The sequence below is a fragment of the Thunnus thynnus genome, chromosome 7 (assembly GCF_963924715.1).
Source record: "Thunnus thynnus chromosome 7, fThuThy2.1, whole genome shotgun sequence".
Taxonomy (NCBI): Eukaryota; Metazoa; Chordata; class Actinopteri; order Scombriformes; family Scombridae; genus Thunnus; species Thunnus thynnus.
This window is the reverse complement of record NC_089523.1, coordinates 32,293,116-32,308,135: the sequence shown is the minus strand read 5'-3', so window position 1 is coordinate 32,308,135 and position 15,020 is coordinate 32,293,116. Positions and strand designations below refer to the sequence as shown.

General features: G+C 37.6%; 1 protein-coding gene across 4 annotated transcripts in view; it reads right to left on the bottom strand.

Annotated features, from left to right (window-relative positions):
* The window catches only part of gdpd4a (glycerophosphodiester phosphodiesterase domain containing 4a), a 48,582-nt gene extending 37,839 nt beyond the window's left edge, over window positions 1-10,743 (bottom strand). For 3 of the 4 annotated variants that reach the window (XM_067595525.1, XM_067595527.1, XM_067595526.1), the window contains exon 1: window positions 10,467-10,742. The gene's annotated coding sequence lies outside the window, so the exon portion shown is untranslated. Of the gene's footprint in view, window positions 1-10,466 lie in introns of all 4 variants that reach the window. The other variant, XM_067595524.1, reaches the window with a different exon arrangement.
* Between the last annotated feature and the right edge of the window lie 4,277 nt (window positions 10,744-15,020).

Sequence of the window (15,020 nt, the reverse complement as noted above, 5' to 3'; positions counted from 1 at the left end):
TTTAATCTAAAATAGAAAAGAGTTTCACTTGGAGTGAGCAGGAGAATCTACCCTCACTCATGTTTTTAACATAATATGAGCACCTGATGCAGGGATTTAATCAGAAGAACATTTCATTTAACTGTTATGTCTTTTCATGTAAAATGTAACAGGCTCTCTGAGATTAATGAGGGCGAGAACAGAATATGAATATAATACAAGGCAAATAAAAACCTAATGTCTTCCTGAGGGAGGGTCAGTGTGCAACAGCATGCCATCATCCACGATAATGGAGAGGACATTATCACTGATTGATGACATTTGAATATTGATTACAGGGTGTGTGGGTCTACATTTTCTGCTGCTGATCCAGGAAAACAATAAAGGGGTGTTTTTCATGACTTTTCCTGTTTTCCAAAAAACCTTGTTCTACTTCTTGAAAAAGACAGATTGTTGTGAAAGTGGTTCAGTGAACACATTCTGCTGCTTTTCTCCTCTCCTGAGACCGAGGACTTCACAATATTTAGATCAAACATAAAATACGAAGTCAGCATCTCCTGCTTCTGCTTCTGCAACCAATCAATCAATCGATCTATAGCAGGTGTAAACTTCTAACTATTCTTGCCATCATTTATAATGGGCAACAACTATACAAAGCATGATTAGTGTCCAATATATCATTCAAATTGTACATTAATTACTTCACACCTTCAGTTGAGTCAGGAACCTTAACGAGTGGTCCGTGTCTTTAGACTTGACTGGATTTAGTTCACAGATTTAGAAGAGAGAACGAGTTTCTCTGCTTCTCTGCTTGTACAGGTTAGTCTGTCTAATCTCCACAGCGTCCTTGCAGAACGCACGCTTAAACCTGGAAAATCCTGGTGCCAATAACGAGACTTAAAAGGTTCCTTTAGGTTAAACACGAGAACGAAGGTCTGAGACTCCTGGTTCATTACTTCATGACATACATAAACACGCTACACGGCAGCTTAGCAAAACCGTTTGACTGCAGGAAAATTTATCGCCAAGAAGCCATGAAGCCTGTCATGAAGCCTGATTTATCACTACTTACGGTCAGTCTGGGAAGAGTTTCCATCAGTGGTTTTTTTAATTTTGAAAGTTGATCCAACATGCCAGTTTATATTGTATCACATTTCTGGCTCCAGACGACTCACCCAGGAAATATGAATGAATGAATATGTTTTCAAGATAAAAAAAAAAAAGAATAAATAATAACAAAAATATCAACCTGCCACCTGGATTGTCTGGTTCATATTTTATCTTCTAAATGGTACCAGTATAAAACTGTTGTGGGTCTGAACCCTTCATCGGAGTGTCACAGGATTTGTAGCTGTAGCTGTTCTTACATCTTCATCTCTGGCTGATGTGAGGAACTGAGGCAACACGGTAGAAAAAAAAAAAGGTTAGCAATCTGTCATGTTTCCCTCGCCTGCTCGGATCCATTACAGCTGACAGGATCACCGACCGCCTCGTATCCCCGCCAAGAATTAAATTATAACACGACAGGCCTGAGTACAACTGGAAATATGGCACCTATTCACATGGACCGTCCTCTCACAGCATCCAGGAAGATGTTGTAACGCTGACGTGTTGTTCTTGTATTGAAACCAGTGAGAGATATTTCACCAATTAGAAATCATAGAACAAAAACAGATGCTCCTTATAACATAAGATCGCATCTGATCATCATCATCATCAGGGTAGATGTTGTCTTCAGTATTAACAGTAATCCAGTGATTGTAGGGGTGTGTAATGATATGAGATTGTGAACGATTAAAATGTTACGGAGGGATCCTTTGTATCGTGCACAATGTATCAGCTCTGTGATGGTGCACGGTCTGCTAGCAGGAGGCTAACAGGTAAGAGCATCAACATGGCGAGCGCCTCGTACCACATCTACAATCTGCTGGTGAAATCTACAGCAGTTCCTGTTAGGAAGCTCACCTGCTGCACATCATGTTAATGCAGCTTTGCACATTTGCCCTTATTTATTTATTTATGAAATTGTGTTTTAATGTAATTTTATGTCTTTCATGGGTTTATATTTTTATGTTGTTTATGAGCCCCTAACCTAGGACAAATTTCTATCATTATGTGATAGACAATAAAGTTCTTCTGTACTGTTCAATAACAAAATAGTCTTAAAAACCAACATGAAAAGAATCGTGATAAGATCGTGAATCGTGATCCTGCCTGAAAAAACTTGTGATATGATATTTTTGCGATATCGCCCGGCTTCTGTACATCCATGTCTACAGTGCAAAAAGGAAATACTATGCAGATAGATGAAACATGCAGCGTGACATTTCATGGTGCAGAACCGCTAAAATATAAAGAAATCAGAACTGCAATAATTAATCAATTAGTTGATCAACAGAATATCGCCTATGTCCAATTTCTCTGGTTCCAGCTTGTTAAATGTGAATATCTTCTGTTTCTTTAGTCCTCTATGACAGTAAACTAGATATATTTGGGTTGTGGACTGTTGGGCGGGACAAAAAAAAAAAAGACATTTAAGGTTGGATCTTGGTCTTTGGGAAACAGTGATTGGCTTTTTCATCATTTTCTGACATTTTAAAGACCAAACGACTCATCGATCAATTGAGAAAAGAATCAACAGATTAATCGTTAATAAAAATACTCGTTAGTTGCATCCATAAAAGAAATAAAGGCTAAAAAAAACTGGCTACAGCTAACTCACCCAAAGCATGATGGGCAACCTGGTGCAAACATCTCAAAATGTATCCATCCCATAAGAAAAACAATATAAAACCCAAAACATATCCTAAAAATAATATACGGTTTGACCAAAATGAGGATTTCACCAATTCTATATATTTGTGGGAGATTATTTTAGATCCTCATCAAATAAGGCAGGATGTCGGAGACGGAGAGATCTTGATAGTGGACATCTAATAAAACAATCTGCAATAAAGATGTGAACAACCATTTATATTTGAGACCCCCTCACACACATTTATCTGTGACAAATACCTATGAATCACCAGGTTTGTGTTTACAGCGGCTGGTGAATAGTGGAAGTGTTCGTCAGGACAGAAGCAACACAACAACTCAATCCACATCTCTCACGCACATTAATGTGCCAGTTTTTGTGTTTTATAATACTCCACCATACTGATAAATCTTAATTACATAAAAAACAATATAGATTTTGGCTCTATCCCAGGGGCAACCAAGTTATTAAAGAGTTTAAAGTGACACAAATGGACTGTCGGAGACATTTGGTGTCTCATTTAAATGGCCTGTGTGGACTCAATGAACTGACGATGAACTCGCACAATGTACATGAGTTCAGTTATGTGTGTGTATGTGTGTGTCTGTGCCTGCGAGTGTGTGTGTGTTTGTGTGCGAGTCATTTCACAATAATCTCTATATCTAATGTGTTTATCTCGGTCTCACTCCCACTGCAGTCATCTCAGGACAAAGAGGGAAAAATAGCAACAACGTGGAAACAACAAAAAGTAAATCGAGCAAACAAGATTAGCTTGGTAGACGACTGACGGAAAACGTCTGATGTAAAAGGAAACAACATGGTTTTTCAGCTCAGTTTAGTCTGCAAAGCGGCTTTTTTTTCCTGCAACAGTGACAGCAGCAGCCGTACGTAACCGCGGGTCCACAGGTTTGATCCCCAGAGACAGTGTGGCTTGCTCTTTAAATCAAGCACTTAATCCCTGCTGCTCCTGCAGAGCTGCGTGCGTGTGCCTTCAGGAAGTGAATATGCGTAAAATTAGATTAATCTTTAATGATCCCTTTGGGGAAATAGAGCATTAGATGTGTGAATGTGAAGCAGGTCAGTGCAGAGGGAGAAATATGTGATTGCGAAAAATATTTTAAATAAATTGTTAGGTAAGAGGGTGAATTAATCTCAGTGGGACTTCAGTGGATACATAAACATTTGACATAACCAGAGTTTTGTGAAATGAAACAAGCAGAAACTAAATAAATCAATGTATTACTGCGGTTCAAACATGCTTTCTTGCTGGCGATACCCAGCAGATGATGTTGGATCTGAATGTGACAGCGTTTACAAAAAACCAGGGGTGAATACTGAACAGTGCAGGTGTGTTATCATGTGGGAGTTTATGTGTTTTTTACAGAAAAATGTGGAGGCAAGAGTTATGTTGACATGTTCCTGACACAGAGATCTGCACATCTTTTCTCTTTAGATTTAATGTTTCTTTACATCACGGTGCCTAAAAAGCTGTTTGTGATGTTCTGTTCAGATATAATCTAAATAATTATTCATATAGACTTCATGCAAAGGAGGACAGTCAACCAGGTGCTGCTGCACTCCAGCAAAGACTAAATTAACTCACTTGCTGCCTCAGGATGCTCTTCACAAGTAATCAATTAGTCGAGCGTATGGATGACCCCCGAAACCCGGTTCTAAAAGTTTAAGAACTCTGTGTAAGTCTTTTTTTTTTAATCTGTACTTTTTTTTACTTTTGGTTGTGCTGCAGCCTCTCCTCTGCTCTCTGTGTCCGTGTTTGACTGAGGGTGGGGCTCAGCTCCTCCACACACACACACACACACACACACACACACACACACACACAGACAGAGCGGACAGCAGAGCAGAGAGGTGGAGACAGTGAAGTAGGTGAAGTGAAAGATAATGTTTTACTTGAGTAACAACTGCACTCATCACTACATGTGCAATAAAACCTTAACGAGTAAAAAGCCAATAATCATAAGTAATTTATGAAAATACCTATTAAACAAGCATGAACATGTAGGAAAGATATTTTCAACTGCTTTCCCAACAGTGTTTCATTCACCACCGCTATGTTTTACACAACAGCAGTGTGCTAGTTAGGCTAATAGTGAATTGTTATAAAACACGCTAAAACGAAAGCTGTCTGTATGGAGCCAAACTGTTTAAATTAGTTTACTGTGAATCTTAAAACTAGTCACATTCTTGACTGAGACAGCAGCACCCAGAAATCTAAAGATGCTTCTTTTCTCTGTTGTATTTCATTATAAATTGAATCTCTTTGGATTTTTGACTGTTGGTCAAACAAAACTAATTTTCAGATGTCATCTTGGGGTCTAAAACTCATCATGAACATTTTCACTCACAGAAAACTAATCATAGAGTAATAAGTAGTAAGAGCAACCCTGAAAACACAGAAAAAGATTTACACAGAAGAAACACACTAAAACAAAGTGTATACACACTTACATAAAGAATGACTTAACGTGGCAAAGCAAGCACACACAAACATGCAACAGTCACACTTAAAATGTAAATAGACAGATTATCCCTGGCTGGGATGGCTGTGTTTGCAGAATATGAAGTTTTGTGACTGTATGTGCACATATCACACAAGCAGGAGGATTGATACAAAGCTACTGTAGATAGAAGGAGAGAGCGGGAGAGATAGTACCCATGAAACAATGAGGCCCTCTGTTTCCGGACCAATCAGCTGTCTGCTTTTCACTCACTGTTCAAACACATCACACCACAGCAAACACATCCATCCATCCATCCATCCATCCATCCATCAGCTATCCCTGATTATCCTTACAGAGGGTCACGGGGGGCTGGAGCCAATCTAAGCTAACATCAGGTCATAATACAGTCCTCTTATCTTAACTAGGAAGCACTAAAACTGTACATACATGTACAATCCACTGCATTTATTATTATCAGAAAAGATTCAAAGTCCACAGCAAACGTTCAGATCTAAAGCAGAAATGAACAAGCGGACGTGAACCATGTCTGACTGTCAACCCAAAGACTGGAATCCATAAACCATAATCACAATCTTTATAATAGTTATATAGAGTTTTATTGTCAATCATGTACCACACAGGGGATTGACTTACTGTCTATAAATGTTCCTTTATATGTGTGAGATTCTTAATTATAAGAAAAGATGGTCAGTTGATGAACAGAAAATGTAATAATTTGCTGTTGAGATGTATCTTTTTTGTAGTATGGTGTTGTATGTTTTTGGGACTATTTGTTCTGATTAGTCTCTTTTTTCAGCTTTGTATTGCATTAAGGTGAATTCTCGTCTGTGTTTGTCACAGAGCGCTGACTGGGCAGGTTATCTGTAATTATATATAGTGTTGTTGTTATAGATGTTGTCTGGCGGGGGGGTGGGGAGTTGAGGGAGGTGTTATTGTCAACATATTTTTGTTTTGTCTTGTTCGTTTCATGTTTATATGTTCACTATGAAAATAATAAAAATATAGTACACGATATAAAGAATAATTATAATAATGGTAGCATTGAACTTTCAAAAACATCTTCACTGAACGTAATCTAGAGTTTAAAGGGAAATGAAAGTGTTACAGCAGCCTCTTAACATAAATCAATACACAAAAACAATCAGAAAACAATTAAAGGCTAAATTATATCCAATAACTAAACAGACTAGCTCAAAAACTAAAAAAAATATGTTCTGTCTGGCAAAAAGTTGCGTAAATTACCACCATGACACACGTAAGACATGAAAGCAACTATCAACAACCTGAACTCTGCTGTGACTTTGTCTTCTGAGGCCAAAGGTCAAACCTTCTGCACAGATATCATCAGTCTGACTCTTCCTGTTGTATCTAGCAGATAAGTCACTTTCCCACTGACTCCGTCACTGAGCCGTGGTGGTGATGGTTGCTGCTGCTTAGTGCCTGCAGCACGTCTCAAAATACACCCTAACAGCACTAATAACCGCCTGCTGTGTACAAACCTGATATAGCACCGATTAACTCTGAGGGAACGAGGGCAATATTTACCTTTGAAAGCTAAACTCAACTAAAACACAACTGACACACTAAATGTTTTTCTTTTCAAAGCCAAGTCAGAATTTCACACCACACACACATGCAAACATGTTATGAAGAAGCATGTATCACCAATTATTTTAATGAGTCATGGCAGATTAATGACAAGCCAACCGACGTATCGATTTATTTATTAAACTGCATGTTACATGTTGCCATCATCACAGCCACTAGACAGCATCAATGAGAGGGAAATAAGCCACATCAGAGGAAGCTGTAATTACTTTTTATTGCTAGACTGGGATCTCTGTCAGCCTGTGGGAATATCCATTCACAGTAATAAAACCAATCTAATTAACTTGTCTAGAAAATTAACGTAGGGATTAGTAAGCACCTTAGAAGAACAATGCATGTGGGAATTCTGACTCTGACAATATTTTATTCAAACGCTATCACTGAAAATCTAATTAGTGCAGTATTCAGGTTTTGTTTGCTTTTATTTCTTTCTGAGTAACAAAACAGCACTAAACCTTTGTAGACATGTCAGTCAGTAGCTGGAAGGTCAGAGAGTCAGTCGGGCCTGGAAGGAGGTCGATGTGAAAACAAATACGAGGTGCCTTTAGCCTGCCGAGCTGGAGATGTGAGAGGCAGAAACTTCACCTCTGATTGGTTACTGCAATATTTCCCAAATCAATAAACATTCAAACTATCCTTTAATTGAGAATCTCTCTAGATGTTTTTCAGATTTCAGGAGGACAGTAAGCGTCGAGCCGCCGGTGCTAAAATTTCACATGATCATTAATATCAAAGGGCTACTAATGATTTTCACTCGCACACTGTGAGAGCACAATAACACCCTACGTTATTGTGGAAATGTTTTGAGTCATCCTCCCTTTCCTCATTCTTGGAAGGACGTCTATGTGGAAAGTACTGTTACCAGAGTAGCTCCGTTTAGGAACAGGACAGTGTGTAATGTGTGTGTGCGTAGTGAGTGTGTAGTTGAGCGAGCGGCAGAAAAGTGACGGTGAATAGAGGAAAAGGTTAGCGGTAAGTTGTCAATCTGGCAGTAAATGTACAGAAAAGGCTGCAGTGTGTCACAGCTCCTCAAGACCAAGAAAACACTCGTCTATCGAAGGGTTTTAGCCCCGAAGTTAGCAACAACACGCTAGCCTAGCCTGACCTAAGCTGGACCAGCAATTCTCATTTTAGTGTGTCAGCTGCTCTTAAACAGAGGACAGAGGAGTGTCTGGCTGCTGAGTGTCCTCTGAGTTTTTGACACACTCCCCCCTCCCCCCATCCATAAATAATTTGTGAGTGATGATAAATCATATAATCATATCAATAATGATTTTTTCCACTGTGTCACAGAAGCATCGCCCCACACAAACTCACAGCTGACTTGAGAAATTCAGATTTTAGTAGAGCCTTACTGGTGAGAAGAGCTGCGACGTTTAGTCCATTAATCAATTAGTCGATTGACAGAATATTAACTGGTAACATTGGTAATCATTTTAGCAATTTTTTAAGCAAAAATAGCAAAAGAATTGCTAGTTACAGCTTCCCAAAAGTGAATATTTCGTGGTTTTCATATTCTTCTATGATAATAAAGCGGTTTTGGGCTGTTGGTCAGGTGAAAAGTCCCCCGGGGCTCTGGAAAGAGACATTTTACAGAGCACACAAATAATCAATAAATCGAGAAAATAATCGGTAGATTAATCTATAGTTGCAGGCCTAGTGGTCAGGTCAGTGTCAGGTGGGCAAGTATGTCCCACATCTGAAATATACCAGCACACGATCCACTTCACCCACACTGGATGCACACTTCTAATATTCAGAGCCAAGAACATCCCACAATTCAACATGATAGCCTATAGTGAACAACATCAGTCCAGTTATTATAGGCTGGATTTAGAACCAATAATAATATAGATGAAATTGAAGTTGAAGTATGATTATTAATATTTGAACACTACAAAGTTATGGCAGAAACTCCACAGATGGACGGATATTAATTATCCCTGCCAGACATATTTTAAGACGTACATAAAATACTCTTCAATTACCACATTAAATTGATATCTACTACGTCTCCCTCATTAAAAATCCCAGAATCTATAAATATGCAAATATTGTTGATTTTTAAAGTTTAACTGCTGGACACCAGATGTCTCCTCCTTCACTGTAAAGCTCATTCACTGTGTTTGTGCACTGGAGGCTTCAAGTTTCCACATTACACTTGTGAATATTGGACAACGATTGGCTGCAAACTATTTGTGATGTCATAAATCATGCTCGTAGGCCCGCCCCTTAAAATTAGATTTTCAATGAGCTCAGAGAAACTTTCCTCCTTCAGCAGACGAATGTGAAAACAAACTCTGCATAAACATCATTCTGCACAGTGAAGCTCAAACATCCAAGCTGAAGGAACAAGAAGGAAAAACATATTTTTGAGCGGAGGGGGAGGGGGCTTTAAATATCCGTTTGCCAGATGAATGATGGCAGTGGGATATTCTGTCAGTGTGATGAAACAGCTCTCAGCCTGTGGATAAACAAACCGCCTTGCAAAGACGTACACAAACTGTTTCAGTCAAGCTTTCAGAGATTTCCTACAATTTTCACTTGATCTCTGCTCCCGACGGTGATGATAAAAAACAAGATCATATCACACCCCGTTCACATCCATTACTCCTTCCACAGCTGTAGGTCTATAAACTGACCTTGGCTTGGTGAAAAAAATACCAAAATGTGTATCTGATGTTGTGCCGTGACTCAGACAACTATAATCCTTATTGAGTAACAGGTAATCTTGAACCTAGACAGAGAAAATCCTGTCTGTGAGTAATCTATTGATTTGTATTGACCTATAAGATAATAATAATGAGACAGGAGTGTCAGTGGTAAAACACAATCTGCTGTTTCACAACAATATTACTAAATCAGCCATCCGCAGAATAAATGACAGGCTCAACACTGACAGAACAATTAACAATATCACAACATTTCAGCAGAGACACGACTGCAGGCTCTGCAGAGACATAGATAAAGATAAAAACAGACAATCACCTGGAAAACCTTATGAAGAAATACAAGAAATACATCCTCAATGCGAAATTGAAAGTGCGAAGGTTCATATAGAGAGTAGTCAACTATTATTCATTATCTTACTCGACAAAGCAAAAAAAAAAACAGATTGAAATGTAAAACCTACTCTTGCTCAAATGATTTAGCGTTTCATTCCAGTGTGTAATATCCAAAATACTTTCCGGTAGTTTGAATGAAAAGATTTAACGTTAGCTGACAGCAACTTAAATCAAGAGGTAACACATGAAGACCAATACAAAAAAAAACACCAGTCATAGCTCTGAATGGACATTGATAACAATATATTTCAATAAAAACGACCAAACGTACAAGAAAGGTCTTCAAAGGAAACTAAACAAGGCAGCACAGAAGGAAAAGAAAACAAATTGTGTGTTGTCGTTAATCAGGGAAATATCGTTCATCTTGCAAGCTTTAAGTAGCTAACGTTATGCTATGTGATACTGAGACGTTGGTGTTTTTAAAATGATTGAATTTCACATTCAAACGCGCAATATTTCCTTCAGTTCATTCAACACGAACTGATATTTCTGCCTCGTAAAGGTCGTTCAAGTGCTGACAACACACACAACCAAAAATAAATCACAATTTAAAGACAGAAATTAACGTTTTCTTACCCGAAGGACGACCGTTTGCTGTTCGGCAGTTCGTTTTGCTCCGTTTCTTCTTCTCTTTTCTTTTTATTTTCTGACCGTTATTTTTTAAAAATGCGTATTGAGGCTCGCGCTGTCTTGTGTGCTGCAGTGGTCTCGTGCAGCAGCAGCAGCAGCCGCCTCTCAGCCTCTCGCGCTCAGTGTGCGCTGCCTAGTGGGAGGACACGCGGATGTACAGTACAGTACCAGCTGCTGCACGCGCTCCGGCTGGAGGAGAAGCAGGAGAACTGCGGGCACGAGGCGGCCGCGTGGGGCTCTGACCAACCTGTTGCTTACGTCACTGTACTCCAGTCCATTCAAGTGACTGGTCTGAACAGGTTTCCATTGTATGAATTTCAAAATATTTTGGAATGATATGCGAAATTTTCTATCTAAAAAAACAGGCTTTCTGGTGGTGATATCTTCATTTATTAAAAAAAAAAATTCAATGGACGAAAATGTTAGCTTTTTAATCCAACTGTTTATGATTTTCGGCAAATTCCACATACATAAAATGAAATGGACTAATATAAAAAACAAAGTTTACCTCATTTCTAATTGATATTAACCTCTATTACAATTCCATAGTCAAGATGACAAATAGAAAAAGCAGCAAAGACCCAAACAATATTTGAAACATAACCTGTGTCCCTTTATTTATTAATTTATTTTCCGATTTATCATTTTGCTTTTAGTGAATGTGAAAGCTTCTTGCACAATCTCTTTTCTGAATGTTTTTTAATGTCATAACTGTACTCCCTGACACCATGTTTCCTCTTTTTGTTCTTTAAACTTGTTTATGTTATTGTTGTTTGAGTTTGATTGTTATCAATAAAGTTGGGAGAAAGGAAAAAAGAAGCAAAGTGAAAGCACACTGTTATATTTTAAATAAATATATTCTGTAGCCTCTGATTAAGGCATAATGACTTTTATTATGTTCATATACTTAATTTTTATATTTAATTTGTTAACTTTTTCATATTTCATTTGATTGATATCTACTTTTTTTCCACACACTGGAATATTGAAGAGTACCAGAATGTCCTTTCCATGTCCGCCAGCTGTTCATAATGTTCAATAAGGAGGAAATAAAACAAATTAAACATGCAGTGAGATCTGTCTGTACTGGGAAGAGTTCTGTTAACAAAGGCACAGTGATTGTCTCCCATCCTTATCTTCTACCATTTATCTTTAATTTATTCTGGAAAAACAAGCATCAGCATCTTTAAAAAGCTGTACTAGCTGGTTAAACAATCTGAAGGGGGATTAGAGATGCTAGACTTTAAGGATAAAATTAATTGGATTAAAATAAAATTTTATACCTCACACCATTTTTAATAAACTGGGTGTATTAAGTTTTGTTTTGTGATTTTTCTCCATCTAAACTACCTGTGAAACTTTCTAGATGTCACCAATAAGCCTTGTTGACGTGGAAGTTATGTTTAGTCCTCATGAAATGAAAAAATGGAACAATGAAAGAGTTTGTCCAAAAACAAATCCATATTCTTTAAAAATTGTTTAATGATAATGGACTTGTGTATACTTAGAATGAATTTCTGATTATTTATAACTTCCCTGTCACATATCAAGAACTTGCTTCTGTTTTTAAATATATTCCAGATGTTCTGTCCCTGTTCTGTAATGAAAAGACACATTGGGTATAAAGATATTAAGAACTTAAACCATTTATTGGAGGTCTAGATATCACAGATTCTAAATGCAATAATAAACATATTCAAAATGAATCATACAAACAAGCAAATATCACTCCAAGAGGAAATTCTCTTGAGGCATACATTTAAAAGCCTTATATAACACTTATGTTTTTGTTTCATGTTTTGCTGATAGATGCTAATTGTCCTTTTTGTAAAAATGAAAATTAATCACTTGCTCATCTTTTTTTCAATTGTAACTTTGTATCCAAATTTTGGTCAGATTTTAGTTGTCATTTCTATCATAAATATAATTTTTAACTTTTTGTTAAAGATGTTTTAGTATATTTTGAATGTAAAGACCCTAAATATATTTTATTGTTAATGTGATGATTATAATGTGTTTTCTTGCAGCGTGTTTTCTAAATGTTGTGCATGTGTTGTCAAACTGATGAAGATGTTTTATTAATTCGCTTGTGTTTTGTTTATTTGCACGTGTTTTCTTAAGTTGCATTAAAAATTTGAGCAATGTTCATAAATCTAACAAGGTTTAAAACGTCTCTGGGCTCCCAGTGTCCATCCAGTCCAAGTCCTTCTAGTCTATCCAGCTCAGTTCTTGATGTAGCCTGGACTAAGATTTAATCATAATTGGTTTCCATGGACAAGAACAACTGTTTTGAATTCACTTTTTTACTCTTTTTCTAAGAATCTGAAAAGGATTTTAAAGTATTTTGGCTACTAACATGATATCTAGTACATATCATGTTAATATAAGCACTACTGAGTGAATACTTGATGATCTTGATGAGTTAAGAATCAGATTTATTTGAATTATTTTCCTCTCAGTGTCTCATTATCAAACCTGAGGCCAAGTTTATATTCTTTTATTGTGCTAAAAGAAGTTTGCAAACATCACATTCAATCTAAAAAAATATGAAATATGCTCCAGATTTAGGTTCTGATATTATGTTGGATATGTATGTGCATGTGTTGTTGCTACAGGCCAGTTTAAATACAGTACTGTAGCTACAGTGGTAGAAGTTTGGTCTAATAAATGAAAAAACATCCTAAACAAGCCTTTGATGTGTACTGGTGTGTGTGTGTGTGTGTGTGTGTGTGTGTGTGTGTGTGTGTTTTACATCAGTGGACATGCTGAGGCAGTAAATCTATAACATGAGGCAGAACTGTGGTGAATCTCTGCTGACAACAGGGAGGAAGATGTTTCCCAACAGAAGGAAATGTCAGGTCACAGTTATTGTTATGTAACCAAAGCCAGACGTGACCTGATCAGAATTTCACAAACTCAAAGGCATCTGCAACAGTTTTGTTTGAGGTATAACGCTGCTGCAGGCAGGTGGTAGCTGTTTTCTGGAGGGAATATCTTTACCTTGTTAGTGGAAGGAAGAAAATAAGAATGAAACAACATATTGAACCATTTAGATCATTTAAATCTACAGCCTGTGGCTTTACTGACTGACTTGCTTAACTTGGTTTCATGGAAAATACATTATTCTATATGGTGTATATAACATATACGGTTTTGGAAACACTGCCCTGGTCGTATTTTAGTATGTCATGATTCCTCTTGGCTGTTATGATAAGATAACACTCAACTGCTTCATGATATGTAGGCAGAGCTCCACATAAACACCTAAAGCAACATAAGATAACTGTTCTATATATCTGAACCAAATATCTGAAAACAAAGATGTAGGTGTCATTATGTCAAACTGAAATAAAAAACAAGCAAAGACCAACAGGAAGTTGATTTCTTTTCAGAAATGTCGTGTTTTTGTGAAAGGTCACATATCAATATCACGCACATGATACATAAACATATTGGACAGAGAAGACAGGAGGTGTGATGGGAGTTCAAGAGGCCGTCACAGTGGAAAAATCACTCAACTGAGGAGGAGGATGCATTTTTTAGTTGATAAGCTGCATATAAATGTGTATTTAAAAAATTAAGAAATGCATATTTTGACCTACCTGCCTCAGTGGGCTGTTATAGTTACAGAAGACGTCCTGAGATGGATTCAAATTAGTGAACTGAAAGTTGTTCAGAAAAGGAAAGCAGATTTACAATTGAAATGCTTCAGAACAGCTACTTTGTCAACATTAAGGTGAGACAAACATTAACATAATACAGTACTGTGCAAAAGTTTTAGGCACTTTAGATGTTTTAGATCCATAATGCAACACCATCAGGGAGGCGTCTGATCATCTGCAGCAGGACAACGAGCCCAAACATCCATCCAGAGTCATAAAGAACTATCTTCATCAACAAGAAGAACAAGGAGTCCTGCAACAGATGGTCTCTGATCTCAACATCATGTAATCAGTCTGGGATTAACATGAAGACACAGAAGAAGAAGAACTGTGGCAACTTCTCCAAGATGCAGGAACAACCGACCTGCCGAGAACCTGAAACACTGAGAAGATGCTGCTCACAGCGACATATTGATTTACTTTCTGCTGTTTATTCAACTTTGTATCAAGTTAATTGATAAATAAAAACTATCCATAATTAATTGATACAAATCTGGCCCAAGACAACATGTTCAAGACAGGACAGACGTGATATAAGTGGCCACTGTGTCACTAATATATAATATAATTCCTTACTTAAAGGTATGTAAAGATGTGTTACCAGGGCCGTGAGACTGATTCGTGACCTGCTGTTTCCAACGTCAATAATGACGTTAGAAGTTTGAGCCGTTTACATTCCTTCATCACGACACTAAACTGCTCCGTGAGAGCAACTCAAATCCCACCAGCAGCAGCCTGTGGTTAAACTGGGCAGCTCCCAGGTGTGAACGTGAACGACTGTGTGAATGTGAAACACTCACGCTCGGTGAGATTTCCCTGGATAAACAAAAGGTCAAAA